Source organism: Lolium perenne, chromosome 5 (genome assembly GCF_019359855.2).
Source record: "Lolium perenne isolate Kyuss_39 chromosome 5, Kyuss_2.0, whole genome shotgun sequence".
Taxonomy (NCBI): Eukaryota; Viridiplantae; Streptophyta; class Magnoliopsida; order Poales; family Poaceae; genus Lolium; species Lolium perenne.
The window spans coordinates 28,997,792-29,007,536 of NC_067248.2; positions in this window are offsets into that span (position 1 = coordinate 28,997,792).

Consider the following 9,745-nt stretch of genomic DNA (forward strand, 5'->3'; position numbering starts at 1 on the left):
TTAGGTTGGACAGTGCGTACAGATGTAGATACAAGATTCGGGCAAGGATGCCAATCATCGTATCCCACAATTGATCTTCAGTAATCAGGTAGAGTTGTTCCTATTAGTGAGCATAAATGAAAGGTCAATCTCCAATTTTACACCACTAACTTTGCATCAACCACGAAACAACAATCTAGAAAAAGAAATGGCATAGAGAACATGACCCTGTGAAACTCCCATTTGAAGAATTAAACCATCAGCTGCAAAATTGTACATCCTTAGACCCATATTCCTGCAGGCATATCATCAAGCATTCCAGTATACCTTCAAACACACAAGAACGGTAAGAAAATGGCAGAAAAAGCGGAAAAGGTATACCTTAAAATCAATGGCGTAATTTGAAGGAGGTGTGGTGTGATTCAATTCAGACATCATCGTCATGATCGCCTCATATAAGAGGCGGAGCAGCACCGCCCAACTATTTTTTTCCTGCACCGCCAACCTGCCGCTAGTCTCTCCGCTATAGCACTGAAGCATGCTGCGGTCCCTGTCCACCACCTCTTCCCCCTCATCTTGTTGTACCTTGCCTGCACCAGCCGCACGAAATTAAGCCATGAATCTATTATTCAACAAAAAGATGATATAAATAACAAACAGACAACCAAAATAGTGGTGGGGAATTAGATGGAACTCATCTCTCTCACAAAATCTGTCCGTACCAGTGCAGCAACAGCCAAAACCAGTCCCCGTCCCTGCCGCCGCTGGAGAAACGTACTTAAGAAATTGGTGCATGAACTATTCTAATTTCTGACTTGAAGATGAACAAACAAAACAAGAGCAGAAGATTACCCATGTCCTGGTCAGATGCGAAATGCGAGAGAGACAGAGAGAGGATGAAATATAGAAGGACGGCTGAGTAAGAAATATAGAAGGAGCCGACGAAGACGAGGCGAGCACGGCCGTGCTAGGAAGAGCCGCTCTCCGCCGTCGTCCTCTTCCTCCTCTGCTCGTCCCCCGACGCGCTCGCCCGCCCAGCCGCCTTGCTCACCAGGGGCGCTCTCCGGCAGGGGCCCCGCGCAGCCGCCGCTTCCTGCGTCGCCGTCAGCCACGCGCGCGCGGCGCCGCCGTGCTTGGACGGGCGGGACTCACCGACGTCCTCTGCCTCCTCAACTCCTCCCCAGCCGCGCTCGCCCGCCAAGCCGTCGCGCTCGCCAGGCCTGTCTCCGCGCTCCTCCCCAAGGACGGCGCCGGCGAGGTGCGCCGCGTAGATCCCCGGGAGGACGTGGGTGGCGGTGGCGGGGCGGGGGCGGGGCGCGAGGGGGGGCGGGGCAGGTGCGGGGCGGGGGCGCGATGCAGGGGCAGGGGCGTGGGCTGCGGCTAGGGTTTTTTTCATCCTGGGGCTCGCTTTTATACGAGCCGCAGTGAAATACCAAAAATATCCCTGCGGGTTGAGATCCACTGCCAGATGACAATGCGTACTGACAGAGATCCCAGCCGCAGTGGCTGACGTGTGGGGCCAGCAAAGGTGGGACCCAAATGCAGCCGGAGGCGGGTAACAACTTGCCATTGTATGGGGTCATCTAGTGAGAGGAGGGCCAAAATATGTAGGGATTCGTTGCATAGAAAACAAAAAATTTCCTACCGCAAGAACGCAATCCAAGCCAAGATGCAATCTAGAAGACGGGAGCAACGAGGGGATGATCGAGACTCACCCTTGAAGATTTCCAAAGCCTATAAGAGTAGGCTCTTATTGCTGCGGTAGACGATCACTTGCCGCTTGCAAAAGCGCGTAGAAGATCTTGATCACGGTGCCACGATCGGGCAACACCTCCGTACTCGGTCACACGTTCGGTGTTGATGAAGTCGACGTCCTTCTCCCCGTTCCAGCGGGCAACGGAAGTAGAAGCTCCTCCTTGAATCCGGCAGCACGACGGCGTGGTGGCGGTGGCGGTGGAGATCTCCGGAGGAGCTTCGCTAAGCGTGCGGGAGAGGTGGAGGAGAGAGGGGGCGGCTAGGGTTTGGGAGAGGGGGTGGCCGGCCTCAAGGGGTGCGGCCAACTTCTGGCTCTATGGTGGCCGGCCCCTCCCTATGCCCCTCATTATATAGGTGGATCCCCAAGTGTTGGACTACAAGTCTTCGAATAAGACCCGAACCAAAAACCTTCCATGTGATAGGGAAACCTACCCAAGGTGGGAATCCCACTTGGGGTGGGATTCCCCCCTTCCATGGGGGGGGGGGGGTTGGCCGGCCCCCTTGGTGGAGACCAAGGTGGACTCCCCCCTCCTAGGGTTGGCCGTCCATGGGAGGTGAAGTCCCTCCGGGACTCCTCCTTCCTTAGTGATTTCTTCCGGACTTTTCTAGAACCTTCTAGAACCTTCCGTAGAAACTTCCGGATCATTTTAAATCTTATAAAATGACTTCCTATATATGAATCTTATTCTCCGGACCATTCCGGAACTCCTCGTGATGTCCGGGATCTCATCCGGGACTCCGAACAAATATTCGAACTCCATTCCATATTCAAGTTCTACCATTTCAACATCAAACCTTAAGTGTGTCACCCTACGGTTCGTGAACTATACGGACATGGTTGAGTACTCTCTCCGACCAATAACCAATAGCGGGATCTGGAGATCCATAATGGCTCCCACATATTCAACGATAACTTTAGTGATCGAATGAACCATTCACATACGATACCAATTCCCTTTGTCACGCGATATTTTACTTGTCCGAGGTTTGATCATCGGTATCACTCTATACCTTGTTCAACCTCGTCTCCTGACAAGTACTCTTTACTCGTACCGTGGTATGTGGTCTCTTATGAACTTATTCATATGCTTGCAAGACATTAGACGACATTCCACCGAGAGGGCCCAGAGTATATCTATCCGTCATCGGGATGGACAAATCCCACTGTTCATCCATATGCCTCAACTCATACTTTCCGGATACTTAATCCCACCTTTATAACCACCCATTTATGCAGTGGCGTTTGATGTAATCAAAGTACCTTTCCGGTATAAGTGATTTACATGATCTCATGGTCATAAGGACTAGGTAACTATGTATCGAAAGCTTATAGCAAATAACTTAATGACGTGATCTTATGCTACGCTTAATTGGGTGTATCCATTACATCATTCATACAATGATATAACCTTGTTATTAATAACATCCAATGTTCATGATTATGAAACTAATCATCCATTAATCAACAAGCTAGTTAAGGGGCATACTAGGGACTCTTTGTTGTTTACATATCACACATGTATCAATGTTTCGGTTAATACAATTATAGCATGGTATATAAATATTTATCATAAACATAAAGATATATAATAACCACTTTATTATTGCCTCTAGGGCATATCTCCTTCAAAATAAACGGCTCAGATGCAACAGATGGGAAGATCCGACGGCTGAGAAGCTAGGAGCGCTGTGAGAGCCCCATAGGGGTGCAGCAATTATACCTTTAGATGACCCATAGGAAGCACACCACATGCACATACGCATTAAGCAATAAAATCCATTAGAGTCGCTCTATTATAATTAGTCTTATGTCTCCACTTCTCAACCTTTTTCAGTTTCTTTATGGTTATTAGTTATTTCTACTAAACAAATTTTATTTTAAAAGGTGGTCATATTCATTATGTTCTTGTTGTAGGGATACGTAGCATAGAAAACAAAAAATTTCCTACCGCGAGAATGCAATCCAAGCCAAGATGCAATCTAGAAGATGGGAGCAACGAGGGGATGAACGAGACTAACCCTTGAAGATTTCCAAAGCCTACGAGAGGAGGCTCTCGTTGCTGCGATAGACGATCACTTGCCACTTTCAAAAGCGCGTAGAAGATCTTGACGGTACCACAATCGGGCAGCACCTCCGTACTCGGTCACACGTTCGGTGTTGATGAAGACGTCCTTCTTCCCGTTCCAGTGGGCAGCGGAAGTAGTAGATCCTCCTTGGAATCCCGGCAGCACGACGGCGTGGTGGCGGTGATGGTGGAGAACTCCGGCAGGGCTTCTGTAACACCCAAATTTTAAAACAAAGAGAAAATGAATTTCCTTTTTCCAAAAATGAGAACCAACATAAACTTTTCTTACATATAGTGCTATGCATAGTGCTCCTACCTAATGCTGGTGTTTTGCCATGATTGTGTGTTTATTATTTTTGAACACATTTGAAAGGATCGTATGCCGCACCTAGAGGGGGGGGGGGGGTGAATAGGTGCTAACCAATTTTTAGTTCTTTTTCAATTTAGGCTTGACACAAAAGGTAAATTCTCTAGATATGCAACTAAGTGAATTTACCTATATGACAAGGCTAACAACTAAGCAAGATATAGCTAAGCAATATAAGAGATAGAATAGGATAGAGGTAACCGAGAGTGGAGCACGCGATGACACGGAGATGATTCCCGTAGTTCCCTTCCTTTGCAAGAAGGTACGTCTACGTTTGGAGGAGTGTGGTTGCTACGAAAGCCAAACCAACAGCCACGAAGGCTTCACTCAGATCTCCGGTGAGCAACGCCACGAAGGCCTAGCCCACTTCCACTAAGGGATTTCCTCGAGGCGGAAACCGGGCCTTTACAAGGTTCTTGGGGCACACATCCACAACCGAATTGGAGGCTCCCAAATCTGTTACAACACAACAATCAACAACAATACATCAACACAAATCAACTAGGGAACCAAATAGGAACACTAGCATGAGATCCCTCAAACAAGAGATGGGGAAATGAGAATCGCTTCGGTGAGGATGTAGATCGGTGTCTTCTCCTTCGAATCTCCAAAGATCAAGAGCTTTGGTTGGGGGAGGAAGGAGATCTTGCAAATCTTGTGTTTCTTGAGGTGGCTCTAATGGAGGTGGCTTGGCAGATTTCTTGTGCAATGATTGAGCAAGCAACCAAGGTAGAAGAAGGGGGGTATTTATACCCCCCCCCCCCAGAAAATGAGCCGTTGCAGCTTCCGGGGGGCCGGATATTCCGGCCTAAGTAAGGGCCGGATAATCCGCCCCCCGGATAATCCGACCTCTGGGACAAAACCATAACAAAATCCGGCCAAATGTCCGGCCCCATGCCAGACTTGTTTTTCTTCAGGTCCTTAGCCAAAATCGAGGGGGCCGGATATTTCGAAAATATCCGGCCCGGATATTCCGGCCCTGGTACAAGACCGGGACAATATCCGGGCAAATGTCCGGCCCCTATACTGCGCTGCTTTTCCTGAAAGACTTAGCCGAAAACTGGGGGCCGGATATTTCCACAATATCCGGCCCGGATTATCCGGCCTGACCAACTTTTTGCTGTTTTCTTTTGACAGACCGACCATATCCAACACACATGAACATGTATCTATGTAATCCCTGTACCACTTAAACAAACATTAGTGTATCACATATATTGACATCAAACACACAAAACATAATGTGAGAGATGTTCTTTTAATCTCCCCCTTTTTGGTGTTTGATGACAATATACGGATTTGCAAGAGAACCACTATAGAGACAAGCATGATGGCAAAACATAGAGGCACTCCCCCTACATGTGTGCATATAAGTAATTTGCATTTGAATACAAATACACAACGCATAGGAGTGAGGTGCCTCAACACAAGAGATATCCAACATGAGCTCTAACAATAGACATCGACAAATATGAAGTTGAGATAGGATGCAAGAAATCATACCCATGTGTAGATATATAATACGGAGATATAACATCACACATAATGTAATATCCTTGATCTCAACAAATAGAAATCCGAAAACCATAACAATGTCTCACACCACATAGCACATAGTTTTGAACGGCACACAAACAAACCAAATAGTTCAAATAAGAGGGAACACAAGCAATATAAGAATGATAAACGCATATGCTTGTGCCCAAACCATGCAAATCCCCGAGAGTCCTAATAGAACACTTCTCCCCCTTTGGCATCGAGATGCCAAAAAGGGGACAAGCGCGATGCTACACGTCCCATGGGAATCACTCGGAGGCATCTTCATCATCGGACTGGTATGCCGCTTCCTCATCTTCATCTTCAGTGTCAGGTGCATCCGGAGAGCGGCGAGTGAGGTTGGACCTTTGAAGGCAATCATCAAGATCACTCCATGGAACATGTGCAGAATGCCATCCACTGTAACCTTGGTGAGCTGGAGGCTGAGGCGGGGGTCCTTGATCACCACTGAGCTTGTGTAGAATAACCACCTGAGTATGCTTAATCTCAGAACGCTCTCGGCTAGCCGCATAGTTCTCCTTATGGATCTCAATGTTCATGCAAAGGATGTGACGCTGAAACCAACTAAGCCGGCTCACTTGCTTCCTCATAGCCGGGACATCAGGATGGCGAGTAGGAGCAAAACCACTAGAACGAGCATCACCCATGAAAGAGTCAGGTGCAGGTACAGCAGAAGAGACTGGCTTAAGCATGTAGGCCTTCTTGACATTGTGCTTCACCAAAGGGTACCCACTCAAGTCTTCACCACCCAAAGCCACAGAGTTGTTGATGAGAAGCTGAATGTAGGGTGCATAAGGTATGGTGGTCCGGGAGACCATGGCATCATGGATCTCATGGAATATGAAGTCCATGACATCAAGAGTGAAGTCCCGTTCCTCATCGACATCACGAGCACACCTAAAGCTGAGGTGCATAAGATCCACAAGGGCTCCCCGGAGAGCATCATTGTTACCACCACTTAGGCAAATGGTTGCCCGAAAGAACCGGAGCAACTGGCTGTAGATAGGAAGCAGTCCCTTGGCAGAACCAACTGTTCCCGCTGAGGTATAGAGATGAATCAGTGCATTTTTATCTGTCTTCTGTGGTCCATGAAGGCGACGACCACCTTCTGCAGGAACTCCAAGAAAACCAGCAAATCGGCGTAGAGAGGCACTACAGTGAGTGGAGCCCGTCATCCATTCCATAGTGCGGTCATCATCTTTCTTGATTGCCAATGTGGCAAAGAATTGCTTCACCAACTCTGGGCTATAGTCACATTGAATCTTCATGATATCCTTCAAGCCCATCCTGCCAGCTACCCAGATTGCATCTTCAAAGTGATTGTTGACTGCTAGAAGGTCCACATCAATAGACTGCATGGGTCTCAGATTCTTCATGGGCTCATAGATGTCCTTGTAGATGAACTCCTGCTCCATGCACCAGTATCTCCTGCCCTCTATCTCTTCATCCCTTGGGAGGTCTTCATACCAATTCTTCATGCGGATAGCGGAATAGGAGATTGGGTCCATGGTCTTGTAGTTTTCCCTCACTTCCATGTTCTTCCTCCTTGAAGTGACAGACTTGCGAGGTGCATTGGGTGCAAACTCGTCACTTGAGCGATCATGCCTAGGGCGTCTCCGACTACCCCGAGAAGCACCACCTGTGAGAAGCAAAGGCGGGTAGCAAAGAGAAGGTAATGCTCATAAGTCATGTAAGATACAGTAATATACTCTAGAAACATACTATAAGTCGGTACAAATCTAGACATGATAGATTGAAACAAAACTGCAGCGGCGATGAAGCTCCAGGCCGGATAATCCGGTGTCCCCTGGGGGCGGATAATCCGGCCTGGCCGGATAATCCGGCCTGCGCGGGGAGCGGATAATCCGGCCCTGCGAAACTTGCAGTTTTCCAATCAAAAACTTGTCTAAGACCAGATCGGCCTCATAGCATGCAAGAGGAGTATACTACACTTGATTTGGAACAACTAGACACCAATTCCACCAAGAAAATAGCACATATAAAACACAACATCTAGGGTTAGAGATTGTGAATCATACCCACATCCATTGTGGAAACCGCTTGGAGGAGAAGGTAGCTAGGGAGGAGATGCACCCGATCCACCCAGAAACTCCGAGAGGGAGCGGACGGAGCGTCTCCGGCGAGGAGGAGGAGTTCCGACGACCTTGAGAGGAGAGAGAGGAGAGAGAGGCGCGTGGGGGTGGTGTGAACCGTTTGCCCCCCCCCCCCCCCCGCGGCCTCGTCCTTAGCCCTTTCAAGATCTGCCCAGGCCGGATAATCCGGCCCTAGTTTAGGGCGGATAATCCGGCCGGGCCGGATTTTCCGGGGTGCCCTGGGGCCGGATTATCCGGTTTTCTGGGAAATTCCAGAACACCGGGAATCTGGCCCATCTTTTGTTGGTTATTTGCATAGACCCATATGCGATGCAATAATGTATCACGTCACATATAAGATGAAAATTTACCAATAAGATGGAGCAACCTAGATCATCCGACCGAAAAACCTCAAACTCCAAGTTTTTTACCAAACATGACAAATGAGCAAGATGGAAGTGGCTTATAGGAGAGAGTAGGCTTAGGTTTTAGAAGATACAAACTGTTAATGGTACATGATCACTCAAGTTTGCAAGATATGAGCAAATAAGGCCAAACTAGAGTGATTTCCCATAAGAACATGGAGTTGTCAAATAAAAGGCGATAAGATCCAAATAACTCCAACTCTTCACAAAGAAGAGTGTGGTGGCCTAGGCCACCATATATGAGTGTTGTGGCATGGCACCGCGAAGATATATCTTGGGTCCAAGCCACTACTCATCATTGAAGCTCACATATCAATATATGATATAAAGAGAATGATTTCTTAATGTTGGCATTATGGGGGGAGGGATAACTCAATAATTTAAACCGCACTCCCCCTATTTCCATGCCCACATCTAAACCAAATAAAGTTTTGAGACCAAGGTGTGTTTGCAAGATGGTCAAGCTATACTCCTTGAATCAATGATATTTAGCTCATTCCTCAAATAAGTGAACCTTGCTTCATCAAGAGGCTTCGTGAATATATCGGCAAGTTGATCTTTGGTAGGAACATAGATAAGCTCAATATCACCACGGGCAACATGATCCCTAATGAAATGATTCCGGATCTCAATATGCTTCGTTCTTGAATATTGCACCGGATTATAGGCAATCTTGATAGCACTTTCATTGTCACATAATAGAGGCACTTTGTCACAAATGACACCGTATTCCTTTAAAGTTTGCCTCATCCATAACAATTGAGTGCATCCACTTGCGGCGGCAACATATTCGGCTTCGGCGGTGGAGAGAGATATACAATTTTGCTTCTTAGATGACCAACACACCAAGGACCTACCAAGAAATTGGCAAGCCCCGGATGTTGATTTCCTATCATCCTTGTCTCCCGCCCAATCCGCATCGGTGTATCCATTGAGAATAAAACTTGAGCCTTTGGGGTACCAAATACCATATCTTGGGGTATCAACCAAATATCGAAAGATTCTCTTGAGAGCTATCATGTGGCTCTCCTTAGGAGAAGCTTGATACCTTGCACACACACCAACACTCAACACTATGTCCGGTCTAGATGCACAAAGGTAAAGCAAGGATCCAATCATGGAGCGATATACCTTTTGATCCACCTCTTTACCATTGGGATCAAGTGCAAGATGACATTTGGTAACCATAGGAGTGGCAACACCTTTCATCTCGGTCATCTTGAACCTCTTGAGCATGTCTTGGAGATATTTTGCTTGGTTGATGAAGGTTCCTCCTCTCAATTGCTTGATCTCAAAACCAAGGAAGAACTTCATCTCTCCCATCATAGACATCTCAAACCTATCGGTCATAAGCTTTGAGAATTCATCATTGAAAGCTTTGTTAGTAGAGCCAAAGATAATATCATCAACATATAATTGGCAAACGAAAAGCTCCCCATTGACCCTCTCAGTAAAAAGAGTGGGATCGATTAGCCCAACATCAAACCCACGGTCTACCAATAA